Source organism: Teleopsis dalmanni, chromosome 2, assembly GCF_002237135.1.
Source record: "Teleopsis dalmanni isolate 2A chromosome 2, ASM223713v2, whole genome shotgun sequence".
Classification (NCBI taxonomy): Eukaryota; Metazoa; Arthropoda; class Insecta; order Diptera; family Diopsidae; genus Teleopsis; species Teleopsis dalmanni.
The window spans coordinates 62,730,064-62,756,503 of NC_051847.1; the positions used below are offsets into that span (position 1 = coordinate 62,730,064).

The 26,440-nt window shown below is 26.8% G+C and overlaps 1 protein-coding gene across 1 annotated transcript in view; it reads right to left on the reverse strand.

The window, feature by feature from the left end:
- The window catches only part of LOC119679633 (BMP-binding endothelial regulator protein-like), a 74,494-nt gene extending 48,284 nt beyond the window's left edge, over positions 1-26,210 (reverse strand). The window contains exon 1 of the mRNA XM_038092094.1: positions 26,057-26,210. The gene's annotated coding sequence lies outside the window, so the exon portion shown is untranslated. The remainder of the gene's footprint in view (positions 1-26,056) is intronic.
- Between the last annotated feature and the right edge of the window lie 230 nt (positions 26,211-26,440).

A 26,440-nucleotide genomic window follows, 5' to 3' on the forward strand; every position in this document is an offset into this window, starting at 1 on the left:
TTTATCTCAAATTTATTTACTTTATTTTAAGTTTTCATTTTATTTGTTATTTACAAAAGTAATGATATATACATTTAATATTAACAAATTTCAATCATTTTTGAAGATATTCACTTTTACAGCTGATTCGTAATTAAACTACAAATCCGCAAAACACTTTGCAAAAATGATCGCAAAAATGATCTAAATTAAATTGGAGCCGGCTTTGAATTTCGAACCAATTTTAATTCCGATACGTATTCCAGGCATGAATATCTAATAGAAATAATATCACAGTTACACATTTTTGTCAAAAATGCGAAAACAAGTAGGAAAACGAAAATGTTCAATATCAAAAATATACAATATCAAAAATTTATAATTTAAAAATGCTATTTGTTTATAATCTATCAAGTCTTCTTAAAATCTTAATAACAAACCTTTAAGTAAACCTACTACAGCACTGATATCTCTACAGGTCATCTCAAACAGAGAGTTTGATATTTTTTTATTGGAACGAAGCAGAAGCAAAATTGCATACAGATACCTGCATATCGTTAAGACTTTTCATCTTTTATTGAAAAGTTCGACACAGGAAGAACTCAGTGCACCCCGTTTGGCTGGTTCATCTGTTTTGCAATTGCCGAAAATATCCCTATGACTGCGAAAATATTATATATAGTGTATTGAGAACAGCAAGAAAATCAATCCGTTTAAAATAAAATAATGAAGTTTAAATAAAATTATTAATGTTTCTATAGCAAAGGCATACAGTTGCTTTATAAGCGTAATATACTCTCAACATTTAAAAAACATTTTTTAAAAAGGTAATACTATAACTTAGATATTAATAAACAAATTTAGCATACTCGTATAATAAACAAAATTTAAATTAATTCTGTTGATAAATTATGGGTAATCTGATATATTTTAACATATGGTAAGCATTAAGTAAGTACATTATTTATGTGATATATGAATATATGAGTGTGTATTATTAAAATTTACTAAAAATAACTTGGTGTATTATATTTTATTAATTAACTTTGTTTGTTGCACAAAAATATATAATATACTATAATATATACTAGATTAATGTCAATATAACGACACAAAAATAGAATCATAGACATAATCAAGCTATTTTTAAATAATATTTAAATGCACATATGAATATAATCAGGAAAAAGTTGTCAAATGCAAATAAAATGCTTATTTAACTGTAATATTTATTTAAATAAAATAAAATTATTTACCAATGTTAATTTTTTCTTGCCAAAAGTAATAATACTAAAAACAGTGTTGTATGGTCAGCCAAATTTTAATAAATTAACTAAAATTTTTTTGTTGTGTTTTCATTTCTATTCAAACCGTTCTAAAAGTATTTAATTTTATGACATTAACATTATTTAGTAATAAAATAAGGTTTATAAAAAACAAAAATATGTACATTAAATAAAATATATACACGTGTCTATTACACTTAATAGAAGAAAACAACTCATCGGTAAAGTTTAGTAAGGCAAGAAAGGTAAGTAAGAAAGCAACAATTCAATTTACTTGGGGTTCAGAATATTAAGTAAGAGTTATAATCAATGTTTATAATCATGTACAATAACTACTGTAACATACAGACTGTAACATACATACAGTAGATATGAACAACAGTTTCCATAGTATTAATTTTCATAGTAATGGTTTTACAGTCTAGAATTTCTATAGTGAAATAAGAAAACGAGTATTTCATTCTCAATATTATTGTACAAGCAGTGAGCGCAGAGATCCCTTGTGATTAGATTTTAAGGCAAACAGCAACGAGGTAGACCATATCTAGAAGGATGGCGCAGATATGGATGCCCGGAGCTTAGGGTCTAGGCTTATCACACAGTTGAATGACATTGGTTTGTGATCGAGATTGGTGGAGGGACTTGTAGAAGGCATATAAACATACAAATATCATGATATATTGCAATATTAAATATTAATAGAAAAAGTTAGTACGGAATACAGTAAAGTTCATGTTTATATAATAAGTTTTTGTCAGTATTTGTCAGTAAATTTTATAAAATATAATTCTTTAAGATATTTAAAAAAAAAACTAAAAAGATTTTTTGATAGCTAAATACGTAAATTCAAAATCTTAAATTCAGAAGACTGCTAAAAAAATTATGTTTAATTTAAACTTGTTATTACAATAATAAAGAAGATTTGAACCCTAAGACCTTGTGATAGTGCAGAGGTTTAATTAATATAAATTTTTGTCATAAATTTTCTTTATCATTAAATTTTTTTCTTCTTGATGTAGTATATACTGATATTTATCTAAAATACATTTAAAACATTTATTATTAAACATTTTATCTTTAAAGTTAATTCAATTTCTAAAAATTTCTGCCTAATCTAGTTGTGCAGTGGATATAATAAAACATAATATAAATTATTTTGTTTTTATTGAGAAATGTTATTCTTTTGGTGATTTAAATACAATTTGATTATTGTTTTTATTGCAGCGAAAAATAATATTAGATATTCAATCTGATGACGCCATAAATTGGTATTTATTACTTTGGATTTTTCGCACTCAACAAAACTGGTTTAAAATAAGAAATTTTTTATTAAAATATATCTTATTAATTGGGGTTATCCACACAATGATAGCAATTTTATACGTAATATGAACGAACAACAAATGAATCTTACTTTATTAAAAATATTTGCATGACTATGCAATTTATTATTAATAATAAAATATTGTAAGTATAAAGTGAAATGCAGTATTTGAACTATATCCGTCAATTAATCATACAAGATCAGATTATTTACTAAAGATTTATTACAATGTCTTTGAATTTCTCATTTCCGCACATCGATCTGTCTTTAACTATTTGCGAGTACATATATTATGATTATCTTTTCATCAATGTCCGGGTTTTTATATTAAAATTATAATCGATAGCTTCTTTAATTTCAGTAAGTAAGTCTTTTACAGAATGATGAATGGCGGATTTAAAATTAAATACATTTCATTTAACGAGGTTATAATTAAGTATTTTTAGAATGGAGTCTGCCTTTGTCGTTACCTTTAATTACTCAATATATTTTACTCTTAAAACATCTAATATTAAATAAGATCAGTTAATTAGAAATATATTACAAGTGATGAATGTTAAAATTAAGCGAAATGAATATATCTTAACCAGATTTTTACTTTATTAAAAAATTTGTTTTTTAAAATTTCGAATTTTTTTAAATTGACTCTAAATATTAAAAAATTTATTCAATATTATTAATTTAAATTTGATTTAAACATCGATATGACAGTATTGATTATTTTTTACTTTAATAGAAACTGTGGTATTTAATAGAGAAGTTTTGATAATAAGTGAACTACAACAACAAAAAATCTTTTTTATATTATTTTAATTTATTTGATTTTTGATTATTTCAAGTATTGCCAAATACTCACCATCAGTGGTCTTGGAACTATTTCCTATATTTAATTATAAGTAAATCGTTTTTTGAGATTGGAAGTAACATATGTTAAACTCGAGCCATGCCAAATACTTGAAACAGTATGGTCAGCCAAAAATTTAATTAATTAAAAAATACATAAAAAAAATTTTTGTTGTTGTAGTTCACACCTTTTCGAAACCTCCTCATATTTATTAATATTATTAATAATATTCAGAACATTGGGAGAAAATCTGTCAGAGTTATCTCATCAAAAATTTTTAAATCTATTAAGTTACTTTTGATTTATGAAACGAACTTCTTTAAGGTTACACTAGTGTGGCTGAAGGAGAAATAAGTATGAAATTTTAAATCCTATGAATGGTAATTTATCTTTTATGAAGCAATAGTTTAGAACACTTTCCAAATAATTGCACTAAAAAAGTACACTCCTGTATATTTATAAAAAAATTAACAAATTTTTTTAATTAGTCATATGCACTATTTTTCATTCTGAAAATATTTAAAATTTCCCAACAAATAGTTTAAAAATCTTTATTTATACTTTGTAGCTTACATGGATTAAAATATTAATAAATTAGATTATTATCCTGATAGATAACGCATTTTATATTATATTAAAATTACATATTCTATACAACCCAATTATATTATATTAAATTATAATTATATAAAACAAAATTTATGTAATTATATTATCATTTATATAGCATTTGCATTAAAATTTAAGCCCAAAGAATAAGCATAGTGCATTAAATAAGCATTTTTCATATGATGAAATCTATATTTATGAAATACATTTTAATCTACTTGGGCATTGCTATTAATGATGATGTTGTACTATAAACGTACCTCTAAAATTTTTTACTAATAAAGTTTACTTGAGATAATTTTTTTTATCAAGCCCAGCTTATAGTTTTATAAGTGTGATACCAATTTAAATCAAAATAGAAAATATTATATTGAAAGGTATATATGTTAAAATTGCATGAAAATGAACAATGATATTATCCGAAAAAATTCAATTTTCATTAAACGGGAGCATTTGTTAACTATGGAGTGTTACTAGACCCCAGTTTTCAAACATTAAGACATAATACTTTTGTTTAAACAAAGACGAATTTGATTGTATATATGTACTGATACAGTCAATGTCTTTTTAGAAAACCTTTCAATGTGTTTGAATTAATGAAATTGTTTCTAAAATAAAGGAAAAAACATATTTTTAATTTTAATCAAAAAAAAAAAAAACTAAATACTTTTATTTTAATGCAATTATAAAACGAAGACATTGGTATATTAGTAATATTGCGGTATTATTACTGTATATTACTATGCAATAATAATATATTTTCATATTTTCTAATAATATTGGAAAATCTTTATGCCATCATTGCTTAACTCATAACCTTTTAAAAAAATTTTTAGAGACAGTTTTTTACTAACAAACATTTCATGATGTTTAAAAATAATTAAAAATAATATGGGGCCTGAAAATTCCCCATATTAAAATTGATGTAAAATTGATGACTTCCGGTTAGATATCCTCGTTATACATATCAGTTTCTTAAATATTAATAGATTATGTCTTTTACAACTATATCTTTATAATTCCATTAAGTACTTAGAAAGAGTTATTAAAGAAGATATAAACTTATACAGCTTATCTTTTTAACAAAAATTGAACTGTCGAATTGTCAGTGTGAATTGTGTGTTGTACTGTGAAAGATTAGTGTAAAAGTATTTATACAATGTATCTACAAAAAGTGCTAATTATCTATGCAAGCATATTGCTTGCCTATTACTGCATTTTAAGTTAATTATTTATATATGTGTCTAGTCTAATAATATATTTGACACGACATATATCAGCTACTGAAATGCAAAATAAGTAAACAGAAAAGTTGTTGACACTAAGTATTGTTCTGGATATAGAGAGACTTAAAAAATAAATATTTAGGTTAAGAAACTATTAGTAAGTTAAACTTTATTATAAGCATATTGAAAATTAACTAAAATTAATGCACAAAAATGCAATGTAACCATTGAAAATAACATAAACTGTAGGAGTTGCAATCATTTTACATGAGATTTTAATGAATTACTTGCAGATCATTTATTGAAAATGTAATAAAAGAATTCCAAAAGTGATAAATAAAACTTTTTTTTTAGTTTACAAAAAAAAAAAAAATAATACATAATAACAACTCTTTCTAAGTTTTGTAAACAAACATATATCTTTTTTTAATATTTTGATTTTATTTTCTTTAAGATTTTTTTTATTTGTTGTGGTTTATGTACATATTGAGAATATCTAGATCTATGAAAACCTTTAAACAAATATGTAAAGATAAACTATTTAAGACGCATGCGATTGATCGTGCCTTCGGAATTGTAAATTTAATTATCACGCGCCAACACAGCGACAACACCAGAAACAAAATACAAGATCAACGCCAACCGATAAAATGTGAATGTACACAAGCAGTGACAGATGCGCTTTATAGAACAATATCGACGACAAAACCAACAACAACAACAACAACGACAACATCAACAACAACGTGGCTAATAGAATGTGCAAATGAGTCTCGAGTATAAGGAAAGAATTCCATATAGAAAAAAAAGTAAAGAAACCCCATAACCGGTCAAGTGCAAATCGCAACACGTATTACATTTAAGATTTCTAGTAGAATTCATTGAGAATTATGAAATGTATCGAATATGCGAGGGATTCTAAATTTAGTTGAGAAGTTGAATTTGTTGAATTAATGCTTTCTGAGATTTACACTAAATGAATTAACAAGATTCTATAATCTAAAAATAATTTTGTAAGAAATGTGTTACTAAGTTGACTGAATACCTTTAATAATTAAAACAATTAATATGAAGAAATGTTAATAATTTTTGTTTTAATTATAAATTCTACTTCTGTTTATAAATATTTTTACAATATTACATATTAAATTGAAATTAAAACTTTAATGAAGTTCATTTTAACCGATAAAGTCTCGAAGTTTAAGAAGATACAAATCGCTACGAGGCCCTAAAAATTATTCTCTAACAAAATGAATGTTGCAACTGATTTTATTCTCACCCCATTGGTAACAAGAAGTTTAATCATCACGATTTTAAATGTACCTAAAACATAATACCCAATGCAATGTTAATGTTCATATACTAGTACGCTGTTCGTTTGTTTACTAATAAATGTCATAATGATCAGCAAATACCATTTTTTGACTATTTTTTTTACCACTTTAATTATTATTTTGCTAAGCAATATTAAAAAATATAGTGTATAATATATAAATATATAAATAGTTCCTTTCACACTTAAGTCCAGTATGTTATATTTCCAAACATAGATGTTTCTCTGTTCATATTTGAAATTACAAAAACAATTATATTTTTCTTAACAGCTAGTTTTTGTAGAGCTAGAACCAATGAACATATGGATATCTTCCTTTTTATTTTCATCTCATAAGTAGCATTTCTCTTGATTTAAGCTATTGGGCACAATACTTTCCAATGTTATTCACTTTATTTTGATAAGGTGCACTATGTTCCTTTTAATACCCCCATTTAAATTTTCGTAATTTCGATCATAAAGTTTCTCACATTAACCCAAACTAATCATCATTTTTTTTTGCTTTGACTCAATTAAAATTAATATAAATTTATAATGAATAAAATTAATAAAAGTAATTAATCAGTAAAAAAAATAATTAAGTTTTGATACCACTTCAATATCAGGATTTCTATATGTAGAATTTGTTTTATAATATATCGCGTGTTTTTTAGCTGCAAGAGAACTATCGATAGCGATAACTATGGTTCAGACAGCTGAGACAATGAAACTGTGTTAACGTTTTTGTCCAGTAAGCTTTGACAATTCATCATGAATCGTTTAACGCTAGAACAATACTTCTAAATTGTGGAAAATTAGTTTGGAAAAAATAAATCTGTTCGCGAAGTTCATAGAGCACTTCGTCCACATTTCGTCTATTTCGAAATGAGGTAGGAGCTGCCGTTTATTTCGTTATTGCGAAATAAATTTGATAACAACTTTATTTTCAGAAGCGGTATTGTTTAGTGGCTCTCTCGTTCGTACGATTTATTGTCGCTTGATTAATTTTTATGGGGCTATGTTCAGTCATTGTTTTCTGGTAACAAAACAGCAACTCTTGCAGTATTGGCCGGAAAGTTCATGCCACCATTGATGCCATATGACCACATTTATTGCAAAAAATAGTCAAAAATTGAACTGATCAAATGGACTATGTAACTCGTAACCGCGGCGGACATAACCCAGAAATCATATTCAAAAATTAATGCCATGATATTACTTACCAGAATATAATAAAAAAATTTCATTCCAACAATCTTTCTGTCTTTTATTATCATTTTAACTTCTGATGCAGCTAAAAAACACCTGATATTGTCATCAAAATTATTTGTAGAACAAAAATATTCATAACAAACATCACCTATTTATATGCATCAAAACGAGACTCCAATGTAAATATTATACTAATATATTTTTCAGATAATCTTTTTAATGAATATAAGAAAACTGTATGAGTTAAATTCTCAGGGTGCAAACGTGATAAATAAGAAGTAATTCCAAACAATTGCTCATTTTATTAGCCAACTTCAAAACTGATTAATAATTTTGATGAAAAATTATTTTTTAGGACAACTTTTAGCTTATCTAATATCTACTAAAAATGTTTATAATAATATTTGAATTTGCGTACCTCAACGAAATAAATTCTTAAATTCATTATATATTCAATACATATATATAAAAATCAATATTATATATAAAGTTTTCTCATAAAAAAGGAAATTATCATATAAACAATAATAATCGTTTTGCAATTCATCATCTGACACCCATGGTCCATAAATGCCAAAGATGTCATGCGACACTTAGGGTCACAAAATAACTTAGAACCGAGAAATAAACAACATTGAAATAGCAAAATAGATTTAAGATTTAAGTATAATATCAATTTTTAATACAAAATAGAGTTTTTTTTTTGTGTAAATCCGAAAAAAGAAAAAGATAAACTTTACTTATATATGTATATTTTAAACATATTATATATATATATATATATATATTTAAAGATATGATTTCGCAATGATTTCACAATATTATTTTATGAACGTATTACTGCAAGAATGCATATTAATTTAAAATATTTTAAACTTAATTATTTATTGTAAGAAAATATATTATGTTATTTGACTAAAAAATTGACTGGCTTCTGTGGATTAAAGATAATCCAATCATACGTATGAGATTAGTTATATATATAGCTAACTTTATGATGTTATCTGGGTGACTTTAAAAGATATCCCAACTGCCAACTGTTATTTCTCTAATGTTGAATACGTATCCGCTTGAGAATTTACGCTGAAAATTAACTAAAGCAAATATATATAAAGAAAGTGTTTCATAACTTTTATGAGGATATACCTATGTGCTGTACATTTAATCGTAGTCGTAGTTTTCAACTACTAATATTTTTTTTTTCAAGACCTTTTTTATATGTTGACTTGCAAAGTTTTTCTCAAATCTAATCCATGTTTTTAAAGCAGTTAGCTTGCATGTTTTGTTTTGCTATTTTGGTTCTACCAAGTGACGTTTGAATGTATATACCTACTACAACTGACTTGAACACTGACTGCTTGCATGAGTGAAGTGTGAATTGAGCTCATAATATTATGAATTTAATGTACTTGTAATAATTAAAAATTTTTGTTATTTTAGTTTTAAATAAAAAATATGTATTTTACCGAAAGAATACTTTTTTTATAAATTTAATTTTCTTTAAATTTAAGGAAAATATTGGCAAGTAAAGAAAAAGAAGAAGAAGTAAGAAAGCCGGGTTTTTTATTACAATTTTGGTTTGAGTAGTTATAAATTATAAAAGAAATTATTAATATCTCTCTCAAATATAATAATTATATGCCTTTTTTTTTATATTTTATAATAAAATAATTTGCTATTTTCACTCTATAAATAGTTTTTATTACGAGAAAGATATATCTTTGTATACTGTAAATTCCGATTGCCTTAATACAGAAATATCAAAATGCAGATAATTCCTAATGAATTTTTTATAAAGTATAAAATTATTAGTTACTTTAATGATATTAAAATCATTATCGTGTCATTAAATATCAAAAAAGACATTATGATAAAGTCGTAAAAAGCATAAATTCAAAAACAAGAGATAAAATACAATAATATTAATACCATGAAATCATAAAATCGTAAAATCATAAAACTACAAAACCTATAAAATTCAACTATTAGTGAGAAAGTAGATCTCCTCTAATCTCCTACAATTAGTCTCCGTATCAAATGAACATGCAAATGACTTCATTTAAACAGTTGTGCCTATAAATAAGTAAAACGTGATACTGAGGCGGTAAAAGTAAGATTAAAGTATGGCGACATACAAAACCCATACCGCAGACTGACCGATCGACAGGCCAAAGTTGTTGGATGTAACATGTTGGGTCAAATAATCCACTGCTACCGGTTTTGTCTATTACGCATCGTATGGACTACTTTTTTCAGCCAATCGGAATCAGCCTCAAAAGCAACATCATCTTCTACGCTACGACATCTGGTACCACTTAAGCATCTTGAAATTTTATTGTGTTTTCATGTTTGAAAATGTTTTATTTTTTAAAAAAAAATTTTTTTCTGTTTACGCAAATGAATGGCTTAAAAAACGCATTGTTGCATATTAATTAAAAAATCGTATTTAAAAAATCTTATTAATTCTTTGAGGCATTTGACAATACGCGTATAAATATAAACATACGTAAGAAAGCAAAATATTGATGTTGATATTAATTTTAATGGATTCGAATTTTCATAAAAATTTAAGTCGATTTTTTCATTCCATCAGTTTCTGGTATTGTGTGAGTGTTTGTTTACAAAATGCCTCGTCAAAGTTGTGAAATTTGCCACAGTTAAAAAGAAAAAATTAATAATATCATAAATTTACGATTATGCCTTTATCGTATTAAGTTATAAATCGATACTCTAATCCAACAAAAAACCTATAATCCATACCAATCAAAACCAAATTTAAAACCACTGGAGAAATATTTGCTTAAATTATTTTTTGACTTACTGATTTTATCATAAACATTTCGGTTTGAATATCAAATTTAAATTCAACTTATATTGTTTAAAGAAGACAAATTTAACGATTTTTTAAGTATGAAGAATTAACATAACTGAAATTTTTTTCTTTTTGTATAAATTTCAAAAGTGTTACTTGATAGATTTTTTTTCACAATATCAATGGGTGAAGCTACAACCATAATATTAAATTAAGTTTACTATAAGTATTTTGAGATATTGAAATAGCTTTCATGTTATAAAAATATTTTGTAGAGCATTTGGGTAATCTCCAAAACCGCGCCTTACTATTTAGCATTAGCACTACTATCTCCACCCTCCACTTTAGGAGCTTAAGGATTCTACAAAAAAGTTTCCAGTTTCAAATTAACAATTTCCGAGTTTCAATAAGAATTATCCTCTTCCACGTTGTAAGTGGTCTTGCAACCTTAGGGTTTAAAAGTCAGCAGTAATATAATATTATCAAAAATCTCACGTACGATTCCACTGATCCAATATGCTTTCAGTTTTTTATTATATATTAAGGAATTGCTAGTTATAAACAGTTAATAGTTCTTCAATCAAAATTATTTAAAGTCACTATATTCAAAGAATATTTCAAAAACATCTTTTTAAAAAGCACTATATCCTGACTCGGTTATACATACATAGATTTTCCTATACACTTGATATAACAAAGTATATGTACTATATATTTACTTGACGTGTATCGCATATTCCTTGTGGATATATAATGTAATGTCCTCTTTTTTGCTTTGCCGGCGATTGAGACCTACTTAACAAGTAAGTCGCATAGGTAATTTCGGCGGTTGTTTATTGCAAATGCAACTTTAACTTTAGTTTATATTTTTGGTCTTTCAAACATAGTGGGTAATGAGCACTTTGTTGAACCGCAATGTCTTCTCTATTATTCTTCTATAATTCGTTTAACATTTCCTGGGGCCTGCACCATTACTGGTGTCTAATAGAGAGATAACAGTTGGTTAGAACCTGTTATGCCACTGTCTATTGTTATCTGTATCCAAGTTGAAGCATATAAGTTCCCAATTATTCGACTCATTGCTTAGTAATAAACAAAATACTAGCAGATATAATTATTACACCCTCTTCTCAAATTACAAGAATTTTGAAATAGAAAATTATTTCTAGCTTATTGAGGAGTTTCAAACTCTTACAATGATAATGCGTCATATTTGTTTTGATTCTTTTTTTTTTTAATTATATTATTATTATTATTATGGTATTACAATAGGCGTTAATTTGCAATCGAATGAGCTTTGAAGTACAAGGCCGTCACTCCAACTTAACTAATTTAATAAAAAATTATAATTTATAATATTATTATAATAATAAATCAGAATATTGACAAATATTGAAGAAAGAACTAGTGATTTTCAGCTTACTAAATCACTTTGCTGAATCTAGTTATTTATTTGAGCCTTTCTCTTGGTTTCCAACCCTTTTTGATCAAGGTTCTGATACTTTTTTGTAGTAGGGACCACAAAGTTTAAGAATAATAAATAATATAATTATTTTGATAAGCTTTATGCATCTCTGGTATAATATTTGATGAATTGTATAAATATAGTGCACTATATAGGCTATAAAGAGATATATAATTACTTGGACATTTTTTGTGCTTATTTTCTAATAAGCGAGATCTCACTGAAAAAACTACAAGCTGTGTATCTTATCCATACTTGTTAAACGGACAATTTTTAACCATCTCGCGAACCAACGGTTTGGAACCACTGCTTTGAAGCATCTTTTTGCTGTCTACAAAAAACCAGTCACCGTTGGGGAACAGATCTAGAAAAAACTGTGTGAGTTTTCATAAACAGAAAAGTAATTCATGCAATTTAACCAACGTTTTCATCAACTTCTCATTCAGAATTTTTATATGTGACATTTGAAGAATGCTATTCTCTATTCTGTATGTGTAAGATCGAAGGTTTATTGATTGAGGTGATATCAGTATGTGGTTATAACGCAACGATTTCGACAATGAATTTGCTTTATTAAACAAGAATTTACTTATATTAAATAAATGTTGTGGCTATTTCGTAAACTTTTCTTGTGATTTTCAAAGCTTTACCTAGAAATATTAAATGCATTATTTAAAATATGTGATTTACATATATTTTATGCATATTTTGTAATCAAATTCTTATCTGTGTATCTGCAATTTAAATTTTATTTGCTTAACATTTTTTTCGTAATATTTTATTAAACAAATTTTTCATTTTTAATAGTTTTAATACTTTTGACCTTAAAATACTTATCAGTTTTAGTTTCCAATTAAAAAATGTTCATTTTTGTATTATTTTATTTATATAAAAAATAAACATTTCGTTTTATACTTAATCATTTATAAATGTTATTAGTTTTGTTTTTTTTTTTTGAAATATATATTAGGGTATTTTATACATACGAGTGTAGAAGCAATTATTCGGAATTGTTACTAAAGCTCAAGTTTAGTGTTCTAGCATGAAAATAGTGCAAAGATTATTGTTAGATGCTGTTTGAGCGTCTATTTGCTTCGTTTTAAGTGACTTAAAATCAAACTGATAAAGTCCGTCTGTCAGTGGTATTAACCGCAGTGAAGCCGAAGCTCCGTTGAGATTTAATAAAAACTATAAGTTTCTGAAAAAAGTGTACGCCACAGTATTCTAGCTTTTACAACGCAAATCTCAGTTTTAATTCATAACTTAAAAGTTTTTTTTAATGCTCAATTCCCAGGCCAGTTCACATTCGTAGTGAAACGCTTGGAAATTAAATCTATACGAGTCTAGGTTTCGCAACGTCTCTGCTTATAAACACAATTGTAATTATATTTTTATAGTTGTAAATATTTTATATTATTGTAGTTTTTAATTAATATTTTGTAAAACTTTGTTTTTTTTTTCAAATGGAAAATATTGAAAATTGTTGTAATGTTAACAGACGAGTACTTGGCGTTTATTTTGTTGCAGCATTTTAATGGGTCGTTAAGTTAACATTTCTCGGTTGAATAAAAATTTAATTTTATAGAGAACATATTACATTTTTATGTATTTCAATGCAATTACAAGCAAGTGTAAATCATATAATAACTTCTACGAAAAGTAATTTGTAGCGTTAAAATTGATTTCTGTGAAGAATAAACAAATAAATAAATTAATATGTGTAATCATATTGTGTTATTAAAATAATAATCATATAAACTAATGTTTGTTAATAAGATTCTGAATATTTCCATTATCTTTAGAATATGAAAACATCACTATAATAGAAGAAAGATGGATGGATCTATTCACACTAACGACAGCTTGAGGTTTTTGCATCTGGTGACAATGTAAAGGTTTCTGATAGAAGCGAGGAAATGATCATACCTTTTTTTTTTTTAACTTTCAAAAGTTATTGCTTATCTTCAGCATTATTTCTATCTTTCTCTTACTACATATATTACTACATTATTCAAACTAAAATAAATTCAAGACTTCAAGTTTTACGAAACTAAAAACATTAGCAATAACACAATCCTATACAATTGGATGTTTTAATTAAATTAGATAATAAAGACTTTGTAAATAAATATAAATTATCCACTCAATTAATAGCCGGTACTTGCCAGAAGGTATACACTCCTTTAAGCATGTAGGCATTTAAGACATTGCTGGTGTTATTAAAACCGCTCATTCGTCTCCCCATTTCAAAATAGGAATATCGTTACCTTAAGTAAAGATGTACTTTCCTTCGTTGAAAATATGGTATTACAACTTTATTTCTTATAGCCTAATTGAGACTCGTCTTTTGCAATATATGCTATCAATTACTACCATTTATAACTACCATTTATAATTTATTTTACGAGCAACACTTACAACAATCAATGTTTGATTCAGTAGTGATGCGAAAAGCATCAAAGTTTTTAACGATTACAAAACTTCATCATCGTTTTCTGCAAAAATTTATCAACAACTAATATACTATAGAACGATATTATATTATAAGCGAAATTCAAAGGAACTATTTGAATAAAAATAATAATAATTTTAAAAATTTTGTAAATTTCCAGTTGTGGTTCAGAAAACAACTTTCTTCTTTTTTTTGGTAAAGCAGCTCTAGAAAGATCGAAAACTGGCACAGGATAGCCCATCATTCACACAAATTTTTTGAGTTCTCTTTTTGATTGCTAAAAAGTGTTAAAGTTGCCACTGTAACCTAATTTAACTATTAAGTTGCTAATACACATTCTCCGTAATTTAGGCTTTACTCTATATATTCATTCTGTGTGTGGTACGTGACTATTAAAAATTTTACCTTTTCGTTTCTGTTTAGACATTCTTCCTCATATGGTGTGAATAATCTCTTTAAAATATTGTGGTTCTATTCATCAAATCTATGTATTTTGGTTCCACTCTCCTTAATTCAATATTAACACTATCTGTCCATTTTCTATGTGATCCCTCTATTCTTCTGTTCCGTAGTAAGTTATGAGTATATGTTTCATTCTATAGTTTGTCTTTTGGCATTGTTGTTATATGAGTAAACCATTTTGAAACTTTTAATTTATATGTATTGAATTGCAGTAACAGCATTAAACCAGTTTTTATATAATTAGCTTACGAATCTGTTATCATCATTATCATCAATTCCAATTTTTCCCATTGGAGCATAGGGCCTTAATAAAAGATTTTCCTCAGGTTCTGTTCTGTTTGCCCAAATCATCCGCTCCACATTTTTCCGAACTCTTCGATTTCCTTTTGCAACGGCTGCATTGGGTATTCCAAACAATAGCTTGTCGACAAGTTTTTCGTGGCATCCTTTCACAATGTGTGACCTAGCTATCGCCAATTTCTTAGTTTTTTATAATCGGCCATTGGTTCCAATTCACATTTTGCATATAAGTCGGTGTTACTGCTGACATTTGGCCAGCACACCTTGACTTAATCAGAAATGATTTCCGTAGTAGGTTATGAGTATATGTTACATTCTATAGTTCATCTTCGGCATTGTTATTATAATATGTGCAATTCATTTTAAATGTCTCCGTTCACACACAACGAATTCTGTTGGCTCCATTCATTCAGTCTACATATAATTAGCTTACTCATATATCGCGCGACAAAAATGATTTAATTTGTTTTGGTTTCATGTTTATTCAGCGTAATTCAGTATTAACACCATCTATCCATCTTCTGCGTAGTAGTTCTTTTCTCATTTCTTCTGGTAAGTTATTAGTAAACATTTAATTTTCTATTATAATATAAGTGACCTGTTTTAAATCTCTGCTTCCTCATTCATAAATTCAAGTATTCATTTGTACTAAATTCATTCATTAAGTCTATATATACCCAACCTGTTAATAAGGTTAATAAGGTTAATAATAAGGTTAAAAATTTTTAAATTTCACAATCTTTCTATATTTCATTCAGTTTTTATTACTCATATTTATTGCTATATGGAGAAACCTTTGTTTTTACTTATAATTTATATACTACATACATTCATGGTTTAAACTTTGACCATTACACACTTGGACCTATTTGCATAACTTATGAACTGTGGGAGTAATGACGTAGATATCCTTTTAAACTTACTAAGCAACAACCAAAACTTCATAAAAGAGTTTTCCTCAAGACTTAAGCTAATATTCCCACACAATCGATTCAATTGTTTTCAAACACTTTTGACTTATTGATTGTCACACACGAGTTTTACACAAATTCTCAAGGAATGCGTACTGTATTTCAGTTTGAGTAGATACGATGAGAGTACTTCTGAGATTTTATGAATCAGAAATAACTGAATCAAAACTTTGTTTAAAAATTACAAGGCGTTGTGAAATTGCATTATTGTTATGTTAGCTTTATTTGCTAAGTTCTTTGTTTATTTTGTATGACGCATGTTTACCAAACAAAATTTGTACTCTTGAGGGTACACATTCCATAGATAAGATACAGATATTGAGATATTTTTGCGTTCAATAGGTAACAAATTTGCGATAAAAATTCGCCATTCAATAAATTGCTTTATTATACGTCACCATAGCGTAGTCGTATATTTACGTCACAATTCACAATTCAGAAAATCAGAAACTCAGAAACTCAGAAACTGAGAAATTCAGATATTCTGAATTCACAATTCGCAGTTCACAGTTTGCAGTTAGCAGTTGACAGCTTTCGGTCAATTATTGTTGGCGACAATACAACTTAACAGCAGTTGCGACGTATCTGAACGATTGCGGCAAATACAGCTGGAAATGTTTTCGGTCCAAAGTACAAGTTTGGTTCGATGATGTGTTTGCTTTTACGTTTACGCTTTTACGTTTGCTTTTGCGAATAGTGGAGTATGATTCAGCAATAGCAAAGAAATGAACGAAATAAATAACGTGGGAGTCACTTTTAATGCCAAACAAACTAAAAAGTATACTTCGGCGCTTATCTTGAACTTGTAGCGCCAGTAAAACCACAACAATCGCTAAAGTGTTAAAGATTTTTTGCTAATATTTCGGTATTTACTGTTGGCTTTAAGAGTATGAAATCCAACCAAAGTTGACGGAAATATGTACACATTTGTTCAAATGAAGTGAGTGACTATAGTCATAGCAGAAGGAGGCAGATGACAGAGTAAAAAATCTTTTAAATTTGTTTTTTCTATGCTGCGAATGCTGTGGCACTGCATTTAGATAAAAAACATTTCCAAACTTAGCGAAAAATGATCAATAAAATTTATAAATAAAAACAAAATATTATTATTGTTATGTTTTTTTAGAATAGAGATTCAAATTCACTGTAAATAGTACATGACGCATTGCATCTGCGACATTTTCGCGAATTTTGTATTGTGACAAACACAAAATCATAAATCAAGTAATAAAATAAAATCGTAAATCACTCCAGAATCCAATGGTTTACTTCTATTTCCGGGTTAATAGAAGTTTGTGAAATCCGTAAATGGTTATGGAAAAACTTAATGTATCAAGTAGTGTGTTTAATATATAATATGTTAACATAATAATAATGTATAATAATTATATATAATATATGTCGAAATATCGATGAAATAAAAATAATTGTAAAATAAATTGTGGTTTCTTTTTCTTAATTTTAATTTTTTAACAAAAATTAAAAAATTTCAATAATTAGCCTGCAAAAACACTTTATTAAATCGTTTGGTCATAAAATAATTTACATCATAGTACAGATATACAGGTAAGTAGGTGAAGTGACAGCCTTGTACTCAAAAAAGCCCACTTGAGCTCGAATAATGGCTAATTGTGGTATCACAGGAATAGCATTGGTACGTATATAGATTGAAATCAGTATACAACCAACACCGAAAAGGATAACGACTCCCCCATTAGAAAAAGAAAAACCAACCTGATAATTATATAAATTTGGCTAGATCCATGTACTTGGATCCTAAAGCATTATTGATGAATAATATAATGTAAGCATTATTTTTAAAATAACCACTGAGTATTTGACAATATTTCAAACAGGAGCATGGTCAACCAGTTAAAATTTTATTGGTCACCAATACTCAAGAACAGAAACCTTAATTTATGTTATCTATATATCTTATTTTGTACGAAAAAATAGTTGAAACAAATAGCACTCATTGTTAGGTTAATTAAACCTATTTTCTTTTCTAGAATTGTATATATATATAAATCATATATATATATATATATAAACAATTCTCATGTACTTGAATGTGTAGCTATATATAAATATAATTTAATACGAAGGTAAAAGTGGGAATTTAATTTAATTTACATATGAAATACAATTTTGAATGTTATTTGCTATAATTTATTTTTGGAACAAAATGCTATAAATAGTAGTTGACTTATGAAAAGCATAGATATGTTAATATCAATTGTTGAATCTTTTTTGTTTTTGTATATACCTATGTGTGTCACTTTTTTCCATTCTATAACATCTATATAGAAAATGAATTGAAACGAGATTTTTTTGAGTTATATTTCTTTTAAAATCTTTGCTTTCTGACCTCAGTGAAGTATAATTTCTAAATACTAACGATATATTATAGTTTATAAAATAAAATTTTACTACAGTCTTCAATTTGATTATAATTCTCATATATTTGGAACATATAGTATGTATACATATACTTAAATTTGGAGATAATAATGTAGTTATAATACATTTGTATAAATTGAAAAGCAATATCCATGTTAACTTCTGATATTGTTGACCCTAAATGATCATTGAGTTTGTGACAAGTTGTCTGTCGTGTGAGTATTACAAAATAATTCATAAAGTATATGGATTCTAAATTTTTCTTTTTTAGTACTTTTATGCATATATAAAAAAAATTGCATAGAATTTCCGATAGTTAGCTCTTATTGAGGTTATGATCTATGTCATCTTATTTGAATGAATTTTGATCCTATATGTTGTCGTTAGGAGATTCTTGCTTCAATTAAAAGGTAGATATGCCCTACTATTAGATTTCTTTCATTACTTAAATTTTAAAATCAGCTACGAAAATTATAGCGCGTTTCGTGAAAAAATTGAGAACATACAATATTCAGATTGTGGTAGTACAGATTTTATTTTAATAAAACTATTGTCATGAAATCGTCCAACAGGCGATACTGCGGCCAGAAGTGTCTTATTGTGAAAATTAACTTTTTATTACACAAAACCTTTTGAAGCTTTGTAAATAAAGTCCAGAATAAAATATGGATCTGGACAGAAATTCCATATGAATTAAGTTACTTCTGTGCGTTGTTAAAGCTGGAAAGAATATGCATAGCTGTTTTCTCATCTTTGAGGCGTAATCTGCATTTCGAATTAGCAGATAATTGAAGTTTATGTAGGTTATATTACAGACCACAACGACTCGTAGTAAAACCCGTTAGCAACCTTAAATCACCTTTTGAAAATTTAGGAATGTTTTTATAGGAGTACGGTTTGATCAGTAGTTTGCTTTGTTTAAGTCCTAGGAAATCTTTTCAGTACGCCAGCCGCAAACGATCCTTCCTCTACTTTCTTTATTATTTCCTTTGTACTGGCCTAGTTTAACCCACAAAAGGGTTGAGAACCTCTTAAAGCAGTTTTTGGTACAGTTTTGGCTAGCTCATCAGTTTGTTTATATCCCAAAACTCTCCTTTGTCCCAAAACCCAATATAGGCATACCTTATTCTATTGTCTCTATAAGTAACTATAGAAGCTCATAACACATGAGGACCTGTTTTGACTTGAAAGTCAAAGAAGACAGAGCTTTAAAGAGCCTAGCTGTCGGAGTAAATAACAATTCTCGAGCCAGACGATTTTTTGAAGATATTAAATCTTACGCATAAGTTGAATGCGTGAATTTCAGCTTGAAAGATACTCGGCCATGTGCGCATTGCCTCCGATAGTGATACATATGATCATTATAATCAAAATTGCTTGATGTAATAATCGGTACAAAGAAGTCAGTATTCGAAGCTTTGAAAATATTGCCACACCAGTTGAAAATAATATTTAAAAAAAACTATATAAAAATTTCAAAACAATATATAAAGTAATAGTAATGCCGTGTATTTTACAATTGCCAAAATTAAGACGTAATCGCTATGACGTCTCCATATGCAATGCAATTAATAAAAAATAAAATCTCTTATGTAAGGTAAATCCCCAAAATTGTTTAAAAAACGACCTAAAGCAAAAGTCATGACAGGTGTGTTTTAATCCAAAAAGTCGTACGATGAAAAAGTGTTTTATGTTGCCATCGCTAAACACCTATATTTACTGTGTTTAGATCATCTGAGGAGTATGAATAAAATAGTTACGAGAAATAATATAAATAAATCAATAAATTGAAAAAAATTTATATAAATGAAAAAAAATATGTTAAATAAATAAATAGTATGAGAAGCTAAAAATACAAAACAACAAACGACAAGACTTTGGACATGCGGCCTGGCTCTGTTGTTGAAGGAAACAAGTATTTTTTGCGGTGACGATCAAAACTGGAATGGTTGCATTTTTGTTGTACTCGTACGGGTCTATTACGATATTCGATATACGATATAAGCATGTGTAACCCCACGTTAATGACTACAAACATATAATAAAACCAATATGTAAAGCTATAGCTGCGTAAATGGCAAATATGTTAAATTGTTGTTGTTTTGCTTTTAAGTATGTTTAAGTATGTAATTTTATTTCATTAAGATTAAATTATTATATGTAATCTTATTTTAATATTTGTTTTATACTTTTCAAATGCAATTATTTTACACATTTTATTATAAAGTTTGCAAACGAGCGAACAATTTAACCAACACGTCCGAAAGAAAAGTATTAATTTTATGTATTTCGATGTTTTTAGATATCAGAAAGCAAGAGATTTTAATGTTTCCTTGTTTTCTTAACTTGTAGATAGATAAAATATTATTTAATATATTTTAAACAAAAACTTAATTTTCAAATATTACGTATTTGTTAGACTGACTAACAAATAAACTTTCGATACTTTATATAACATATTTGTAGTAAATTAATTTATACTTCGATAATATATTTGGTAACACTAAGGACCAATAGCTTCATCTATGGCTTTTAAGCATTTAACTCAATCTTAACTAAGCTAATCTTTAGGGATAAAAGCTTCTTACCAAATTGATACTCAGGGGCTTAGATAACAAGTTAAATCTTAAGTAAAGTCTAAAATACTTTTTGAAGGAAGATCTGGAAGCTGGGTAAGATTCTCTAAAACGCGAGTCTCGACCATGATTAATCTTTGTTGCGCATATGCTGGACAGTGATGAAGCAGATGTGAGGCGCTTTCTTAGTCTTCCCCACAATTGCGACATAAATAAATAAACTGTATCTTACACCATAGTTGCCTAAACAAATGTGACTCGTCAACAAATCTACCATAAGATTAAAGAAATGATAAATTGTTTAAAATTTATTTCAAATAAAATGATCAGTATTTAATGTTATTTAAGTGTAAATAAAAAAATTGACTAAAGTACCTAACACTAAATTACAAGACCAAAATAAACCATGATATGAGTAGATGGAATAGGTAGTATTCTTTTAAAAATTCAACTAAAAACCTCAGTAAAGCATACATTGATCTAGGAGCAGTTATATGTTCAAGTGATTTCAAATCTAATAAATCTATAACTGAAAAAGTCTTACCGTAAACTTGAAGGTTAAGTATTACTAGGAATGTAACACGGTATATGTTCAAGTGATTTCAAATCTAATAAATCTTTAACTGAAAAAGTCTTACTGTAAACTTGGAGGTTAAGTATTACTAGGAATGTAAGACGAATGGTGGTTAATTAAAAAGTTTATTGTCAGTAAATTATAATATTAGTAATTTATAAAATAATTAAAATAAAATAATATTTATGTACATAAATCCTAATATTACAAGAATCTGTATAAAATATTTAGTTACTAGAAAGGTGGAATGAAGAAATAATTCGAAGTTCCTGATTTATTCCACCATAAAGAGTATATTGCCTTTAACATACTACAGCAGCGCCATGGCATATAACTGTATAAGTAAAACGTATGAGATATATCGTATTGAATATAGAAAAGATTTACCATTACATATTTAAAAATTGTATAGTTTCAGCGTAATATTTTTATATGTTACAGAACTCAATTGATAACGTGAGTTAGTTTAGATTACATCGGTGATCTATTAGATTCACTTGGAATGTAGATGAAGGGATGTTTTAAAAATATATAATAATGATTATAATATAATGGTAATATGTACGCAACCTTGCAAATCTTAAAATGGAATTGCATTAGAGAGACGGTACTTTTAAAAAAATCAAATACATTATTTTTTTTGTTAAAGAATTTCAAAAAAAATAATTTGTAAAAAAATAAATGTCACGTCAACTACGTATATACATATTGTGTGACACAATGATACAACGAAAGTAAATATTTAATATATTTAAAGAAGCAGTATAAACCTATAAAAAAAATATTTTGTTGAGTATAACATCTAATCTGAAGACCAAGTGACAAATATAAGTCAATTGTAATAAAAAAATATGTTTCCTAAATGACCAAGAAAATATCATAAAATAAGAAAAGTGCGCTTTTAATGCGTAGAATCCATAAGAAATATTGAAGAATATCACCCGCAGAGAGAAAATTCTATATATGCTAAAATATATACGAACATGAGTTGGCAAATTTAAAAGTGATTTATTATTTACTGAATAAAAAAATAAAAGAAACTTTATGTTCAGTAAAATAATATTTTGTTTATAATTTGCGTTGTTATTGTACATTTTTTATTGCTAATACATAAGTTAGACAATACATTGATCGAAAAATATATCATTCTATATACCTAGAATGAACTTATTATTCATTGGAAGCTTGTAAATAAGACATCTTACATCTATTCAATTATTAATTATTAAGGAATAGAAAGAGTAAAGATAAGAAATAAAATTTATAACGAATACAATTAATATTTTCATAATTAAATTCGAACCTATTCACTCTGTGCAAATTAATTTTCAGTTATACGTTATTAACTATGGAACTGGATTAACTTTTTGGTGGTATCCATATATTTGTTTCATTTAAGTCGATTTTGCGAAAGTAGATTTCACAAACTTATTAATTTTCTTTCTTATACATCTTATACTGATAAAGCAGAACTTTTGAAATGTCTAGTCCGTCGCGTTTACCAGTTTCTCTTTGTTTTTATGTAGCAATATATTTTTTAAATCGTATGTTTACATCAAACTACGAATTGGCATTAATAATCGGCAAAAAACTTATGTGAAAGCATTTAAAACTGGATCCCAATATCATACTTTACTTTTACCATCTGAATAGGTAAATATTCAGTATATTTTAAAGCTTTATAATACATTTATATAAGTATTTAGCGTCCACTGTGCTTTTAATTAAATGAAAAACCAATAACCTATTAAATAAAAATTCGGTACACCATAATTACTACATTATCTATTACAAAATCATAATTACTAATAGTTTATATTATTAATAGTTCAGCGGAATGCAAATAATAAATACTAAATATATTTATCTTCATCGTAATTTTTGTATTGCAAAATTCTGATGGGAAATTATAAAATAACTTTTAAAAATCTAATTACATCAATTGGGCAAAAATGTATGTAGAAATTCACTAGATGACATTTAATCGTTTTTTTAATTTTTTAATGATGTTAATTAATTTGAGTTCAAATTTGCAACGTCTCCTGGACATCTGGACCTTTAGCTTGTTAGTGCTAAAGTTAAAGTTCAAAAATTGAGATTTAAAGAGTTGATAATAAAGTTTTTTTAGAAAAGTCTTGAATTTCGTCTCTTTAGAAAACTTGGTACGAATAACTAGACAAACATTTTTGCTCTACACATTATTTCTCAAATTCCCTATCTCTTATGTGAAATAGAGAAACTTTTCAAATAATTTTTAAAATGAGTTTTACTTAAAGAAGAATTTTGAAATATATGTTTATGTATTTGACCTGTGATATGTATATAAAGTCAAATATCCTTAACAGGAAAAAATTAATCTTTAAATCTGTTATCAAAGAAACCCAAAGTTGCATGTTATGAACATCACAAATATTGCCAACTGTTTTGTGGAAAACTGAATAAAGTCTTTTTAAAGTGTAAATGGCTTTTAAAGTCTTATTGACTCAGCAAAAAGGGTAGTGAAGATCTGACAGTTGAATGTGCAACCATTCTACCACTCAGATCTTCCAACGCTTATACCCTTCCACAAATTAGTTTACACCATTTTCTAAAACTAACATCACTGCATCTAAATAGCAGATACAAATTTGTTTTTATTGCACTTGACTACAGTCTCTTCTATTAGAAAATCTTCTAATAAAAATCTGTAGCATTTATTTTAAATTGTATAACAGCAACTTTTGAAGGGGTTGTAACGTTGATTTTCGAATTATGCGCTATTACATATATTAATAGGATAGTATGTTGGAATAAGAAGAACAATATGGACCAAGTACTCGTAACGGCGTCAGAGAAAATTTGGGCTTATTAACTTGATTTACGAATGTTAATTATTAATAAGTCCTCTTAAATACTTTTTTTATAGTATTTCTGAACAAAGAATTTATAACAATCGTTATATGGTGGTAATTTTTTACATTTCACAAAATCTAAAATTCACCATTCATATCCACCATTCAGAGAATATTCAAACTGCCGTAGTATGTATTGATTTGGGATTTTAAAACATGAATTTAAGACTACCATAACCTTTCAAAATTCAGTAATACCACAACAGTATGAAAACTAAAGTGTCGATAGTCTGAAATCTTTATTTATTCTACTATATAAATACATCTATAAAAAGGATAGCAAGCACCAATACTCATTTGCTTATACTTTCAAGCAAAGCTGAAGCATATTGTACTTAACTTATCAAAATTATACACAATAATTTATAACAATACTGCTCTTAGTTAATATTTATGTACTTAATATATTTAATTTTACAAACACCATAAGACAATATTTTAATATTAAATATTTATATTGTTGAAGTAAATATTGAAGCAAGCCAGCGAAATGAACTTTTGAGATTGCAACAAAATTAATAAAAAGAATAAATATTTATCAAAAGAATTTACAAAAAAAGCTCAGAATAATAATAATAATTTACGCGAAAAAAAAAAATAAATGTATATATGTATAATATACAAAAATTTTGCATTCTCCCCACGTCGAAAAAAGTTCCCACCAATTAACGCTTCATTTGTTTCAACATTAAGTGAACAAAATAATAATAATAATAATCACAACAGTATTAATTATAACTCACAGATAATTAAAAAGTAAAATTAAATAAACAAAACACAACAACAAAAATTCAAATTTAAACAAAGTAAAAAAATATAAAAAAAAAGAAAAAATTGTGAATAAAATTTGAATGCAAAGCACTTAAAATGTTTCTTGTGAACAGAACTTAACAGAAGTGAACAGAAAGAACAGCAGTAAAGCTTACTTCAAACGAAACTACCGTGTAAACGGGCTATAATTAGCCTGCAATTATACAGGTTCGCTGCACATACATACACACACAGTATACATATGTAGTTTGCAATCAAACAAAGCACAATTGCAGCAGCAACAATAACAGCAACAGCAGTTCTAACAACAACAAAGTTTTGATATCGAGCTTAATGAACTAAATCGCAATGTTACGAAATTTAAGTTTTCTTTTTACAGTGTCGGCGCTGTTATGTTATGAATTTGATAAGCAACCAAATGTAATCGAACAAAGACAAGTTATATGCGCACTACAGTAAGTATGCTTAACTTCATACGATTTGGAAAACAATTAACATAATAATTATAATATTAAAAATATACAACACTACAACACTACAGCACTAACCACAATAATAATAAAAACAAAAACAAATATATATAAACGCACCATATTAATTACTCGCCAACTGCGGCGGCTAACAGCTGCAAGAACAGTGGAAGCAACAAAAACGTTGGCGCGGCCACAATTGGAAATTAATTATGCTTGACATCATGTGGAGGAGACGTTTTCATACAAAACAATACATTTTTATGTACTTGATAATCATTGTTTTTATTATTATTATTTTTATATTATATATATATATGTGTATATTTTTTTTTGCTCTGCCTTTCGCACTTCTTACACTTTTTTAATATTTATTTTGTTTATTTTTTTTTTATTAAAGTCATTGAAAGAAAAAACAATGTTTATTTAAGAAACTTTTTTTTTTATTTAATTTAAATTTAAATTCGAATTTGCCGTCGGTAAATTGAGCCGCGAATTTTTGAC